This window comes from Marmota marmota, unplaced genomic scaffold, assembly GCF_001458135.2.
Source record: "Marmota marmota marmota unplaced genomic scaffold, marMar, whole genome shotgun sequence".
Lineage (NCBI taxonomy): Eukaryota > Metazoa > Chordata > Mammalia > Rodentia > Sciuridae > Marmota > Marmota marmota.
In genome coordinates, this window is record NW_025999926.1 from 4,142,957 (window position 1) to 4,156,586 (window position 13,630).

The 13,630-nt window shown below is 41.0% G+C and overlaps 1 pseudogene; it reads right to left on the bottom strand.

Annotated features, from left to right (window-relative positions):
- Positions 1-1,457: 1,457 nt before the first annotated feature.
- LOC125615886 lies at positions 1,458-1,977 on the bottom strand (annotated as a pseudogene).
- Positions 1,978-13,630: the final 11,653 nt, after the last annotated feature.

A 13,630-nucleotide genomic window follows, 5' to 3' on the forward strand; every position in this document is an offset into this window, starting at 1 on the left:
CCATTTTGTCTTCCTTTCTGTCTACACTGCTCCCCATCTGGTGTTGTCAAGACAAGCGCACCCAGCGGGTGACTCCACCAGGCAGGTCACATGGATGAGGCTGGCTTTGGCCACAGACCACATGCAGATGCCCCCCATCTGCACCCACCGCCCCCTGCGTGCCAGCTGCTCCTTCCTGCTTCCTCTGCTCCCAGGCAGAAGCACCCCCCCCACCTCAGCCCTCCTGCAGCAGAGGCCAGCTCACGGGGTTCCTTTTCCTCTCAGGCCTCAGGACTCCCTTCCTGTGCAGAATGGGGGTGGGGGAGGCAGCAGGGTCACTCTGAGCCAGTCCTGGTGTGTGTGTGACCATGCATCTGGGCCTGGGTGTTCCCTTCTCTCTGCTGTGAGCCTAACCCGTGGAGAGCGGGGACTATATCTTTTTCTTCTTTTCACCCTCCACTGCACTCCAGGCCTGGCTTGGTGCCACTTAGTGGGGAAGCATGTGGCCTATGGAATCAGATAAAGCTCTGTGGGCTTTGGGACCACAAGTGGACACACAAAACAAGGCAGCCCTCACTGACAAAAGGACATTTGAGCTGAGCATGGGGGTAGGTGAAGGCCTGGTCATGGGGGTGCCTGGGGAAGATCTGCAAGTGCAAAGATCCTGGGGCCAGCATATGATTGATATGTCTGAGAAATGGCAAGGAAGCGGGTGTGGGGCGAGGAGGCAGAGTAAGTAAAGGGCCAGGGTTGGGAAGCACTGGAGACAGATCCTGCTGATCCTGTAGCTCACTATCGGGACTTAAGCTAGTATGGGGTGAAATGAGGGACCATCTGAGGGTTTTTAAGTGGGGCAGTCACTTAATCCGACTTTTGTTTAGCAGGAATTTCTCTGATGTGCTGAGAATGAAGGGGCAGAGCAGGAAGCCAGGCGAGGGGGACCATTTTATCCATAATTGTCAGAACCAGAAGCCACCAGGGGCCCTTCAGGGGTGAATGATCAAACAGACTGCACATGTTCATGCCATGGAATACTCTGCAGCAACGAAAAAGAAGAGACCGCTGACACTCAGCAGCCTGACGCACCTCCAGAGATGAAGCGGGAAAGGTCAGAGCCAAAACGAGGGACTGGGGTTGTCACTGTGCGTTATTTTGCCATTCTGACAAACATGCAGTGATATCTCATCGTGGTTTTGTTGTTTTTTTTTTTTTTTTCTGAATGGCTGAGAATGTTGAATACCTTTTCCTGTGCTTATTGGACATGAGTGCTGTCTGGTAAAATATCTATTATTGGTCCGTTTTCCAATCGATTGTTTTGATTAATGTTGAGTTTTGAGAATTCTTTTTTTTTCTAAGCCAAGTAAGTAATTTTATTTCAAACACATCATACAATGAAACAGTTCTATAAAATGTCTTATTGCAGTCTCCTGAAGCAGTGGTTTCCTGTTCTTAGGCAGAGAAACTCACCAGGAAGAAGCCTAAATCGCGTCACCATATTTTCTGTAATTTCTGCTCTCCTGCACCTGATCATCTGCAGGGGGACCCCACTCTCCGGAAAGCCTGTCCTTCTTCCTGGGTGTTCTCATCTAGATGTGTTGGTATTTCCCGTGGCTGAGGAAGCCCCTCCACTAGACTCTTAAGAATATCTTGTGGAATATCCTCATCTGGATAAGAGGCCTGTGGGCAGCCTGCGTCCATAGCTAATTGTACAATTGCCACTGGGGCCTTCTGGTGAGGTTGAGCGGCTCCTCCTTGTCTCCATCCACCTGGGAGCCAGGATGTGCAGAGTGTCCTTTGTGATCCCATTCATTTCCACAAAATGCAATGTGTCTTGTGTTCATTAGGACAATGCTGTCGATGTTACACAGTTGATGGAATCTTGAAGTTTTATTGATACCATCGCAGCAAGTTTGCCAGAGGATTCATTTTCCCAACCAAGAGATGCCATATTGGGGCAAAAGTGGCCCATGGCTGGGCTGCCCTCGAGGAACGAGACATGTCCCCCACTGGCCAATCTGTCCTCTATCCTGAAGCTGAGCCGGCTCCAGAATTCTAGGAGTTGTTGGTTGGAATGTATTCCTTAGGATTTTCCACATGGCCGATCACACAATCACATTATCTGCAAAGGAAGACAGATTTTTGGCTTCCCTTCTGGGACCTGTAAAATGTCTATTATCGGCCTGTCCTGCCTCAGGGAACTGGTGGAAGTCCTGGTCAACGGCAGCCTGGGCACAGATACTCTTGCTGGAGCCCCTGTTTTAGAAATGACACATTATTTCTTCCACCATTAAGTATAATTTAAACTGTAGAATTTTTAGAGGTTCTCTTCAGCAAATTCAGGAAGTTCCTCTCTTTTCTTTTCTGAGGGTTTATCATGAATTTTGTCTATTCTTGGTTTTTCTGCATTAGTGGACATGATTCTGTGATTTTCTCCTTCACCCTGTTAATATGGTGGATGATACTGATCTTCACACATTGAACCAACTTTTCATTCCAAAGTTAGTGCCACTTATCACCTTGTAGAATTCTTCTTACATCTTGCTGAATTCTGTCTTCTAATATTTTGTAAAGGAAATTTGTGTTTATATTCATACAGGAGAGTGGTCTGTAGTTTTTTTCTTTTTGTGACGGTGTCACAAAAGATGGTGTCTTTGTGTGTCTGGTTTTGGTATCAAGGCGGCACGAGTTTCTAAAGTGCTTTGAAATGTGTTTACTCTGTTTTGGAAAAGGATGTGTAGAATTAGTGCTAATTCTTTCTTAGATGTGGCAGAATCTGGTGAAGCTGTCAAAGCCGGGAGATTGTTTTTTTAAGGCTTATGTATTATGTATTAAGTATTATAAATTAAATTTCTTTAATAGTTGTGGGGCTATTCATGTAACTTATTTATTTTTTAATCAGATAAATTGTTGCAGTTTATTCTTTACAAAGACTTGGTCCATTTCATCTAAGTGGCCAAATTCACGTGTTTAAAGTTGTTTATAGTATTATCATTTGTTCCTTTGACTTTGGGTGGTCTTCAGTGATATTTTCTGTTTCCTTCCTGATATTTGTAATCTATGTATTCTCTCCTTTTTGGTTTTTCAGTCTTGCTCGATGTTTATAAATTTTATAGATTTTCTTTTTGTACCAAGGATTAAACCAAATAAAATAATTAAACCATTATTTTGAGACAGGGTCTCCTAAGTTGCTGAAGCTGGCTTTGAACTTGCAATCCTCCTGTCTCAGCCTCCTGAGGCCCTAGGATTATAGGTGTGCACCACCATACACAGCTAGAGTTGGTTCTTGAGTTCTTATCTTTACTGGTTTTCTTTCTTTCTTTTCTGTACTGGGGATTGAACACAGGGGCACTTAACCAATGAGCCTCATCCCCAGCCCTTTTTTGTATTTTATTTAGAGAAGGGTCTCACTGACTTGCTTAGGGCCTTGCTAAATTGCTGAGGCTGGTTTTAAACTCATAATCCACCTGCCTCAGCCTCCAGAGCCGCTGAATGACAGGAGTGTGCTACTCACTGTGCCCGGCTTTACCGGTTTCTTCTAATTGTTATATCATTTGTTGAGGGAGAAGTGGACAGGCATTGATGTCTCTAATTATCCTTTATCTAATTATCTAATTATCCTTTCACTTCTATAAGTTTTTGATGAACATATTCTCCAACTCTGTTGTTAATGGTTGATACCATATTTAGTATTGTTATATCTTGTTGATGGGTTGGCCACTGCAATCATGAGACAATGCACCTCTCCATCTAGTCATTTTCTTTTGTTTTAAAGTCTCTTTTATATGTTATTAAAATTGCCACTTCTGCTTTCTTTTGAATAGTATGTGCAAAGTATGTCTTTTTTATTTTTTATTTTTTTGGTGCTAGGGATTGAACCCAGGGCCTTGGCATGTGAGGTGAGCACTCTACCAACTGAGCTATATCCCCAGACCCAAAGAAAGTCTTTTACTATTATTTTATGTCAGCCTGCTTACATCACTATATTTGAGGTGGTTTTCTTACAGACTGCATACAGTTGCATCATATCTTTAAATCTCTTCTTCCAATCTCTTTTAATAGGTAAATTTTGTTCATTTACATTTAATGTCATCATCAACATGTTAGGGTTAGGCAGGCACAGTGGTGCACACCTGTGGCCTCAGCTCCTAAGCAGGCTGAGGCAGGTCCACCTCTTGAGCACAGGAGTCCAAGGCCAACCTGGGTAATATCCTGAGACTCCACCTCAAAAAAAATTTTTTTGAGTCTATGTCAGGCATTTTGTTTTGTTTTCTGATCATTTATTCTGTTGTCTGCTTCTCTGTTATATTTTTATGCCTTCCTGTAGGTTACCTGAACTTTTTTTTTTAGAATTCCATTTTGATTTGTCCATATTGGTTCTGAGTGCATGTGTTTCTGTCTTCTTTGGTGATGGGTTGTTATAGGCATTATACTATGTGAGCATAATTACTTGTCACAATCTATATACTTCTCCTGAGGTATACCTACTTCTATGTTTCTTTGCCCTCCTCAGTTGCATTTGTCCCCACCCCCTTTTAAAACAGCATGACCGTCTTAAATATTTCCTCCGCCTGCATTTAGGATAACCTTACCAGTGTTCTACTCTTTGCTTAAACTGTTAATCATAACTTAGAAAACTCTGGGGGAGAAGCAAATTTATGGTATTTACTTCTATTTTTGCTCTTTTTCTTGATGTGCTATATTATTTCTTTTATCTAGGTAGAAATTTCTACCTAGAGAATTTTTTTAACCACTCTTTCATGTTATTTCTACTGATGATAATAAAATCTTTTGATTTTCCTTCCTCCCAAAGGATATTTTCCCCTTGTAGAAGGTTCTGGGTTTAGAGGTTTTTTTTTGTTTGTTTGTTTTGTTTTGTTTTGTTTTGTTTTTTTAAAGCACTTAAAACATATTCTCTCACTTCCTTTTGACCTCTAGAGTTTCTGATGAGAAATATGCTCTTATTCAAATTGCTTTCCTTTTATACATAAATTGTCATTTCTCTCTGGCTGAACTCATTGTGTTTTACTTCCATTTCAGATTTAAAAAAATTTTTTTTATTCTTTTAGTATTGGAGATGGAACCCAGGAGTGCTTAACCACTGAGCCACATCCCCAGCCCATTTAAATTTTATTTATTTATTTTTTTAGTTGTAGTTGGACACAATACCTTTATTTTACCTATTCATTTTTATGTGGTGCTGAGGATCAAACCCAGCACCCGGCAGGCACTAGGTGAGTGCTCTACCGCTGAGCCCCAGCCCCAGCCCCCCAGCCCATTGTATATTTTATTTAGGAACAGGGTCTCACTGACTTGCTTAGGTCCTTGCTAAGTTGATGAGGCTGGCTTTGAACTTGAGATCCTCCTGCCTCAGCCTCTCAAGTGCTGGGATTACAGGTGGTGCACACTATGCCCGGCTCAGAGTTTAATTATGATGCATCTTGATACGGATTTCTTTGGCTTTATCCTGCGGGAGTTTACTCAGTTCTTTGAATCTGTAGGGTTATATCTCTTGCCCAATTTAGGAATTTTCAACCACTATTTCTTCAAGTACTTTTTCACTTCTGCCTTCTTTCTTTCTGGGACAATAATTGTATGAGGAGTAGATCTTTTGTAATATTCCTATAAGTCCCCGAGGCTCTGCTTAATCTTTTTCAGTCAGCTTTCTCTCTGCTCCTCCTCCTCCTCCTCCTCCTCCTCCTCCTCCTCCTCCTCCCCTTCCTCTCCTCCTCCTCTTCCAGTGTTCTAGGTTGAAGTTCACTGCCTCTTTCTCTGTCTTTTCCATTCTTCATTGAGCTCATTCACTGAGCTTTATGTTTCATTTTTCACTTCTAAAAATCTCTGTTTGGTTCTTCTTTATATCTTCTATTTCTTTACTGAAACTTTCTATTTCTTATTTGTTACAAGCACATTGGTTTTGCCTATAAATATTTTTGTAATCATGATTGCCTTACAATCTGTCAGAAAATTCCAATACCTTTGTCATTTAAGTATTCCCATCTATTTATTGTCTTTTAAAAACAAAACATTTTTTAATAGGCTTTATCTTTTTGGAGGAGTTTTAGGTTCAAAGCAAATTTGAACACAATGTACGGAGTTCCCATACGACCTTCTTCCCTTTCCACTGGCACAACTTGCCACAAGATCCACATTCCGTACACAGTTATATATGGTTACGATGTCACCATCCAAAATATATGATGACAAGTAACTGCCATTGTAACATCATACAGAATCTTTTCACTCCCTAAAATCCTCTGTGCTTTGCCTGCTCACCCCTCAGGCGCCCTTAACTCTTGGAAATCACTAATTTCTTTTTAAACATTCTGAGTAGTTTTGCATTTTTCAGAACATCTTATAGTTGGAATCATACAGTAGTAGCTTTTTCAGAATTGCTTCTTTCGCTGAGTGATCTGCATGTAAGCTTCCGCTGTGTCTCTTCAAGACTCAGTAGCTCTTTTTTCTACAGAACATTTCATTGTCTGGATGCCACAGTTTATCCATTCACTGATGAAGGGCATCTGGGTATCTCCAAGTTTTGGCAAGTATAAATAAAGCCATTGCAAATATCTGTTGCAGGTTATGTGGGCATAAATTTTCAATTCACTTGGAAGTTATTTTTAATAGCTACAACGATTTTTTAAATGGATCGTCATGATGGTAGCAAAACAATGTAAATGTACTTAATGTCCCTAAACTATACACTTAAATATGATTAGGTTGGGGCTGGGATGTGGCTCAAGCGGTAGGGCGTTCGCCTGTCGTGCGTGCAGCCCGGATTCAATCCTCAGCACCACATACAAATATGTTGTGTCCGCCGAAAACTAAAAAATAAATATTAAAATATGTGTGTGTGTGTATATAAATTTAAAAAAATAAATATGATTAGGATGGCCAATTTTCTGTGGTGTGTATTTTTTTAAATAATGAAAACACATCCAATAACTTACTACTTTAGTTTCTCAGTAAAATTGCAAAGTTCCAACAACATCTGGAATCAAAACCTAAAAAATAGGTTGAGGTTGTGGCTCAGTGGTAGGGTGCTTGCCTAGCATGTGTGAGTCCCTGGGTTTGATCCTCAGCACCATATAAAAAGATAAATAAATAAAATAGAGGTATTCTGTCCATCTACAATTTTTAAAACCCTAAAAACATACATTGTGGGGAGCCATTCTCACATGTGACTGGGCAACTCCCAGTTTGGGTGTGAGACGCTCTGGCTAAACTGTGTCGGAGCTTTCCCAGCCCCCTCCTGGTGCGAGAGCCTGTCCGTGTGGGGGTGTGACTTGACCACTGACCCCGGGGGCCAATCACTGACCCTGAGCTTGGAGTGCTGCCCCCCTCAACCTTCATTGGATGGAATTCTCCCCTGAATTTCTTGTTCCCCAATAAAAGGCTACTCCTTGGCGTGCTCCCTCTCTCTCTCTCCTGCTAGCCCTGAGTAATCCCTGCTGCCCTACCAGGTGGTTCGAGGTGGGAGCCAGAGGGGGACCCATCTCGGACCTGGTCATAGAAAAAGGTAACTGAGTCTGTGTGTTTATTTCGATCTCACTAGTTAACTTTTATGCCAAGAACCTCTTTAATGAAACCAGTGTGCTGGTCGCATGGTGGAAATACATATGCTCTCATCAAGTAATTCCATTTCTCATCAAGTAATTAGGCAAGGGAATAATATTGTAAGTATAGACACATTTGCCACTAAGTTTCTTACATAATAAAAACTGAAAAGCCACTTACATTTCCAAATAGAGAATTTATTAACTATTACTCTGTATACCTCCCCACAATATATCTATTTCAAAATTATGGTCTAGATTTGTCATTTTGACGTGAAGTTTTCTTCCCAAATTTTGTCATGTTGAAAAAATGCAGATTGCAAAACAGCATACATGGTGTGTGTGAGTGCATGTGTGGCTATATATTGGTTTCCAAGTGATGGATCTGGACAATTGGCTGACAAGCATCTGGAGATCGTATCAAAGCTGCCTGACGAGCTGGGGAGCCTGCCCAACCCTGTGTCACACAGAAGAGCACAGCGGCCACCTCCTGAGTGTGCACTCTGGGCCAGGCTCACCAAACCCTCAGACAGCCCTTCATGGTAGGCACTTCCTTTCCTCTTGTTTCATAGATTAAGGACTCAGGGAGATTGAGTGCCAGGCCCAGGCTCACAGCCAGTCAACCGCAGGGTGACAAGACTGGAGCCCTGGCTGTCTAATTCTGCGACCCACCTTCCAACTGATGCCCCATGGCACCCTCTCTATACCCAGGCCCCAGTCTGGACAGTGTTTGCTGTTCAAGGAATTCCAGGGCTGGTTAAGAAGGAAGACATGGCCACAAGGTGGCAGTAGAGGCTGCAAGCTTTATTTTGGGGATGCTTTAAGAGGTTTGCAGGGTAGAGGGAGTCCCTCAGGCTTGAGACAGGAGAGACCTTATGTGGAAGTGGGCAAGTGACCTCCCAGAGGGAGGGACATTGGACAGGGGGTTCATGGGTCCAGGAGACGTTATAAGCAGCCGCCTGGGAGTCTGAGTCACAGAGCTCCTAAGGTTGGCCGCACTTGGAGCCTTCCTAGTCTTGGGGTGATCTCATCTATGGCCAGGAGATGTGGGGCAAAGCAGGCCGGCTCTAAATAATCAAAACTATGCTTGTTTGGGCTATGTCTATTAATATTAATCTATTAATATTAATATTAATCTATTAATATGTGGAATTTTGTTTCTATGTATCAGTTAAAATTAATTTAAATGAAAAAATATTTTAAATTAAAAAAAGTATAATAATATATGCATGTATATTTGATGAGTGCAATAACCAATAACTGTCCATTTTAATTACTGGTTACTCAAGAGTACACTGGATGGGAAAGATAATTAAGCATTTAAAAAATATTTTTATTTTGCTTTAAAGAAGGCAAATATATCTGTTTTCTAACACCTATGTAAAATTAAATGTATACATATAGTGAAATATCACATGATATACCCCAATATTATGTATAATTTTCATATATTAGTTTACAAAACAAAATAAATTTAAAAATTAAACGTCTGGATGTGTAAAATTTAAGTTTGTCTTAATTAGCCCTTTGACTGTTGGATATGGGTCTGCTATAAAGAAACAAGAAACTTAGGGGCCAAAATACCAGGGCCATCTCTGACTCACAGCAGACAAGCCCCCAAGGGCTACAACCACCAGAGGCTCCTGAGCTGGGAGTTCAGGCTTGTGGAGGTGAGGGACTGAGCAAGGGGAATGAAGCTCTGCTGGGGTCTTCTCCTGTGAGCAGTCTCCTCAAATCCTTCCCTTGATGCAACTGAGACTGTGACTGTGGTTAAAATAAGGAGTTCCCTTCCCACAAGGCAGAGGACATTTTGCTGTTGTTAATTTTCTTTCTTTTTTTATTGTGGTCAAATGCTTATAACAGGAAATTTATCATTTTAATTCCTCCATGGGGTCAGGGAACAGATTTCACTAAGTTTCCCAGGCTGGCCTCCAACTCAATCCTCCTGCCTCAGCCTCCCCAGTAGTTGGGATTACAGGTGTGGGCTACTGCACCGGGTATACAAGTACACAGCTCAATGGTATTAGTTACATTAACAGTGTTGTACCTTTTTGCCTTTTAAATTTAATCTTTTCAAACCCAAATTCTGTACTCACTAAACAATAACTGCCAGTTCCCTCCTCTCCCCAGCCCCTGTTCCATCTCTCTCTCTCTCTCTCTCTCTGAATTTGACATTTCTAGGTTCTTCATAGAATGGAATCATTAGCAGAGGGGTATCCTGAGAAAGCAGTCTGCAGACTGCCTCCCAGCCAGCAGCCTGAGCCCCAAGAGAAAGTTGTCTCTCAGAAGTGAAGTTCCATGGCTACACGGTAGGGCAAGCAGCAGAGACCTAGAGGCAAACTTGACTTCATTACACAATTGAAATCTCTACCTGGAAAGAGCTGAAACCTCATTTCCATAGCATGGGAAGCATGGAGCAGCATGCTGTCAGACTGCGGCTGCGCAGGATCATGCGCCCCCGCCCCGTGCGTGTGATGACCTCACACCTCCTGAGTGTGCATGCCCTGCCCAGATGAACTACTGCTTGCCCTAGCTTTAGGGAAGTAGTCACAGCTTTGGAAGCAATTCCCTGTGGCCTCTGCCGCAGTCCGGCTGCAGCAAAATAACCGGGGGGGTGACGAATAACTTGTGTACGTTGATACAGCAGGAGTAGGAGCCGTTTATTGCAGGACAGGAGCAGTATTTATACATTCCACACAGCTTATCTAATTAGCATAAACTAGATACATCAGTCAACCAATCAGGAATCTCTACACCTAATGGCTCGGTTTTGTTACTTCTCAAACCACTCCCTCTGACATTTTGCCAGGCACCATCCAGACTTGTTTACGAACTTTAACATTCCCCTGACAAAATGCCAGGTGTTATTTTGACTTATTTACAGACTCTAACAGGCCTCCTTATTGGTTGCAAATAAATTAATAAATTTCACGCTGTGCGACACCTGTTCTTGGTGTTCTATTCTGATTCAATTCCCACTACCAGACAGACTTCATTGAGTCCAGCGACAGAAGCACACAAAACAGTGCTTCTGTGTCGGGCTTATTTCACTCAGTATCATGTTTTCAAGTTTCATCCATGTTGTACCGTGTGTCAGGAGTCCACTACTTGGAGAAGAATAAGATTCCATTTCATGCATATGCCATATTCTATTTATCCAGTCATCTGCTGATAGACACTCTGATTGCTTTCATCTTTTAGCTACTATGAATAATTCTGTAATGAACGTAGGTATTTGATCAAGTACCAGCTTTCTTTTCTTCTTCTTTTTTGTATTGCTGAATCATAAAATTCTGTGTGTGTGTGTGTGTGTGTGTGTCCGTGTTGCACACGATGGGCAGGAGCTACATCTCCAACCTCTGCGCTTAACCCTCTGAAGAAGCTCCAGTGTTTCCCACAACAGCTGTAACATTGGGCATTCCCACCTGTAATGCACAGGGATTCCAGTTTCTCCACATCTCAACACTCAACATCTTAATGGTGTGAACTGGTATCTCATCGTGGTTTACAGTTCACTAATGGCTAGCACCTTTGAATATGCTCACTAGCTATTTATACATCTTCTTCGGAAAATATCTATTCCAATCTTTTGCACACTTTTGAATTTTTTTAAATTATTGTTGTTGGGTTATAGGAGTTGTTTATATCTGGATATTCATCCCTTATCTGCCTCATGATTTGCGAGTCTTCTCTCCCATTTCAAAAGTTACTTTTCCACTGAGTTGATTTTGTTCTTTGATGTAAGATAGTTTTTAATATTTATGAAGTCCATATCACCTAATTTTCTTTCATTGCTTCTGCTTTTAATGTCACATCCAAGAAATCATTGCCAAGTCTAATAAAGCTCTTGTGCTGCTGTCTTCTAAGAGCTTCTTGATTTTAGCTGGTATGTTTAGATTTTTATATATTTTGAGTTAATTTTTGTATGTGGTGCTAAGTAAGAATCTACCTTTTTTATTTTGCATGTGAACATCCAGTTTTCCCATCATCATTTATTGAAAATATTGTTCTTTCCCCACTAAATGGCTTGACACCCTTATAAAAATCAATTAATATGTTTCTTAGTCCATTTGTGCTGCTCTAAAAGAAAACCTGAGACTGGAGAATTGCTAAAGATCAAGGCATTGACAGTTTTGGTTGTTGGGTGAGCCAGCTCTCTGTTTCTAAGATGGCACCCAATCCATTCTGTCTCCTTTATTCCAATGGGACAATTTCTTCTGAATGTGTCAAGTCCTCTGATGTTTCCTCTGTCATTTCCATTATGTCCACATCCAGTGCAATTTTATTATTTTTTCACTTCTAAATTTGCACTTAGTTTTTCCTTGTGTCTTCCATTTCTTTGCTGTGGTTTTATTTTTCATTATTCCAGAAGTGTTTGTAATTGCTTGTTGGAGCATTGCTTGAAAAATCTTTGTCAGCTGGGCATTGTGGTGCACACCTATAATCCCAGCTGTTGAGGCTGAGACTCACCAAGTTTGAGGCCAGCCTGGGCAACTTGGTGAGACCCTGTCACAAAAGAAAAAATAAAAATGGTTGGGAATGTAACTCTGTGGTAACCATCCTGGGTCCAATCCCCAGTACCAAATGATGATGATGATGATGATGATGATAATCCTTGTAGGTAGTTGCAACATTTGTATCATCTCAGCATTGGGTCTGAAGATTATACTTTCTTATGCAAGTTAGTAGTTTCATTTTTTCCTAGTGTAATAATAATTTTGCACTACATCCTGGAGGTTTTGATATTTTATCATGAGACTGTTTACGGTTTCAACCTTTTATTTTAGCAGAGAATCAACCTGTTTAGATTCATAATGCAGGTGTGATTCATGTCTATAGGCTGTTGTTCAACTGTTCGTTGATTTTTGAAGACTTTTCAGTGGTATCTTGGCTTCCCCCACTTTGGTGCTTCCCCAGAGAAACCCAGGCGGTGTGCTAGATGAGGGTACAATTTTGGTTCTGTTTTTTCTGTTTTTGTTTTATCTTGTTGAGGAGCATCGTTTTTTTTGTACCAGGGATTGAACCATGGGGTGCTTAGCCACTTAGACACATTCCCAGCCCTTTTTACTTTGTATTTTTAATTTGATGGCATCTCACTCATTGATTCTTGGTTTTATTTCTTGAACTTTAGGGGTTTTGTTGAGGAAGTTGGTGCCTGCACCAATATGTTGAAGTATTCACCCTATGTTTTCTTCTAGCAGTTGCAAAGTTTCTCATCTAATTTCTAAGTCTTTGATCCAGTTTAATTCAATTTTTGTGGAGGATGAGAGATAGGGATTTAGTTTCATTCTTCTTCATATGGATTTCCAGTTTTCCCAGCACCACTTGTTTAAAAGACTATATTTTCTTCAATATATATTTTTGGAAGCTTTGCTAAGCATCAGATGAGTGTAACTATGTAGGTTTGTCTCTGTGCCTTCTGTTCTATTACATTGGTCTTTTATGTCTATTTTGATGCCAATACCATGCTGTTTCTGTTACTATAGCTTGGTAATATAACTTGAGTTTGGGTATCGTGATACCTCCAGCATCACTCTTCTTGCTCAGGATTGTTTTGTCTATTCTGGGTCTTTTATTCTCCCACATGAATTCAAGGACTCCCTCAGCCCCCACTTCTATGAAGAATGTCATTGGGATTTTGATAGGGATTTTGTGTTGAACCTGTATAACCCCTTTGGTAATATGGCCATTTAAAAAAAATTTTTTTAAAGAGAGAGAGAGACAGAAACAGAGAGAGAATGAGAATTTTTTCATATTTATTTTTCAGTTTTCGGTGGACACAACATCTTTATTTTATTTGTATGTGGTGCTGAGGATCAAACCCAGCGCCCTGCGCATGCCAGGTGAGCATGTTACCGCTTGAGCCACATTCCCCAGCCTAATATGGCCATTTCTTAAAAATATATTTTTTTAGTTGTAGATGGACACAATATCTTTATTTTATCTATTTATTTTTTTATGTGGTGCTGATGATCGAACCCAGTGCCTCATACATGCAAGGCAAGTGCTCAACCACTGAACTAAAATCCCAGTCCCAGTAATATGGCCATTTTGACAACATTAATTCTACATATCCAAGAACACAGGAGGTCTTCCTA